Source organism: Pyxicephalus adspersus, chromosome Z, assembly GCF_032062135.1.
Source record: "Pyxicephalus adspersus chromosome Z, UCB_Pads_2.0, whole genome shotgun sequence".
NCBI classification, from domain to species: domain Eukaryota; kingdom Metazoa; phylum Chordata; class Amphibia; order Anura; family Pyxicephalidae; genus Pyxicephalus; species Pyxicephalus adspersus.
In genome coordinates this window covers 28,688,696-28,690,917 of record NC_092871.1, presented here as the reverse complement: position 1 = coordinate 28,690,917, position 2,222 = coordinate 28,688,696, and the positions used below count along the sequence as shown (strand labels likewise).

General features: G+C 37.1%; 1 long non-coding RNA gene across 1 annotated transcript in view; it reads left to right on the top strand.

The window, feature by feature from the left end:
- The window catches only part of LOC140343089 (uncharacterized), a 6,102-nt gene extending 5,600 nt beyond the window's left edge, over positions 1-502 (top strand). Inside the window, exon 3 of the long non-coding RNA XR_011923250.1 lies at positions 348-502. This is a non-coding gene — a long non-coding RNA (uncharacterized lncRNA). The remainder of the gene's footprint in view (positions 1-347) is intronic.
- The last annotated feature ends 1,720 nt before the right edge of the window (positions 503-2,222 follow it).

Below are 2,222 nucleotides of genomic sequence, written 5' to 3'. Positions count from 1 at the left end.
TCAATACACACCTGTATACACTGCAATGTCTATACCTTGTATGTATACTGTATGCCTGAACTCTCCCTGTATGTATGTATGTATAAATATATATGTGTGTGTGTGTGTATAAATATATATGTGTATGTATAAATATATATATGTGTGTGTGTGTGTGTGTGTGTGTGTGTGTATAAATGTATATGTGTGTGTGTGTGTGTGTGTATATATATATAATTTACAGCTTGCTCCGTACAATCCTATTAATATTTACTGAGACATGCTAGCTGCTAGCAAAATTACGATTTTTAAATAATTTTTTCAAAGAACAGTTATTTGTTAATATTATTTTGATTCTTTTTTTCCAGAACTTGGAGTTATAGTTACCAAAGTTAACTTCCTACAAATACATGGAGAATGGTTACTTCTCTTCGGTGAGGATGGAAGAATACAAACTAAGCCCCTATTTGTCATCCTGAAACCTTCAACATAGGCACTCTTAACACTGCAAGTCCAGCCACTAAGGGCTATTTACAAAATGTATTTTTATCAACATTTTACCACAGACTATTCAGTACTTTGTTTCCTCTACATGGCGCAATTGTTCCATATTTTTTTTTATCTGTTTTCCAGGAATTCATATTTTAGATTTATTCAAAACAAATTTTTAATCTACAGCAGGCTTATTGTTCAATATACCTGTAGTATGCATATATTTCCTATACATGTTTGCATTTTGGAATCCAAATTGCACTGAATTTCTTATTTAATTTCCTATTTATACCACTGTATATTTGCCAAAACTTGCTGCCACAGCATTTTTTAAATCTTTGTGTGGCTTACTTTTTAATATGTTCTGTTGTGATTTTTGTTTTTTGTGATTTGGCATGAACACATCTAGCAACCAAATTAGCTAGATAATCCTTCCATGGTAATAGTCCGTGCAATCTTCGGAGAGATTCTGATAGACTTTAAGTACAGTTATTAACTGAAAATGTAATCTATTTATTAAAAAGGTATATTTTTATACAGGTTGTAAAAACAAGGTATTTATTTGAGGATATAGGCTGCAAAATGTTTTAAATGTGATCATATAACGCCACTAACTTCCAATGTGTCTAACGCACAATGATCTTTGAGTTTACATGTTATCTCACTTACGCTATAGGTGTAATTATTCCATCAAAACCATTCCAGACATTACCAATATATATAGAATGCATAATTTATTGTATTATTTCCCATTTCGTCTCATTTGGATTTTATATTGTGTTTAGCTTGTGTTAACGGAAATGTCTTAAGTTTGAGAGCTTCACATTTTCACTGCTTATGTATGTGATTAAGGCCACACATTTGTAATGAGGCTCAAAATTTGACAGAAAGAAACCTCTATATTCATTTCTTTGTATATACTTAGGCTTTGCACTGTTTTTTTAGGCTTATATACTTAGGCTTTAATGTTTTTTTTTCTTTCAAATATTGGGGAAAATGTCAAATGTCCTTCAATACAATGGCTTTTAAATCCTCATTTGTGGTAAAATTTTAACTGTTGATGCTAAAAAAAAATATCTTTGCCTGTTTACATGTAGCATACAACCCTGATTGTGCAAGATGTTTTGTTAATATAATAATTCACTTTGACAAGTTTCACAAGGCTCCCCATATAGTATGCAAAACCTGTGTAGAGTGTCTACGTCGGGATCTCCTTGGGCAGGTAGCACGGGATCACCCAAGGCACAGAGTCTGTGACACCAGGTCTTCACCAGGGCACCCTGCAAGGGGTGATGGACCAGGAGACTACTGGGCTGTTTGCTGCTGGGGGTCACCAGTTCATGACCCCTGGGGTCACTCTTCCAGAGGAGCAAAGCTGAAGCGACCTCGGTGTAGAGACAGGTGGCAGGCGGATGCAGTCAGGTTCCAGGCACAGGTCAGGCAAGGTGGCTGACAGGCAAGGTCAGGTTCCAGGCAGAGGTCATGTCAGAAATCACAAGGAAATCACCAGCAGAGTATCAAGGTACCTGCTGCAAAGTCACAGTACCAGCCTCCATTTCTGCTGAGACTAAAATAGCTTCTGCCCCTTTAAGGAGCTCCTCCTCCCTGTGCTGTGTCAGTGTGAGCAGAACAGGAAGTGCTTCATGTTCTGTCAGCCAGATACAAAGAGTGAGTGTTGTGTTTGGTAGCTCCGCAGGGTATACAGACATGGGATGCAGCAGGATGGTTTAGCAGGTGCCGCTGTGGGAACC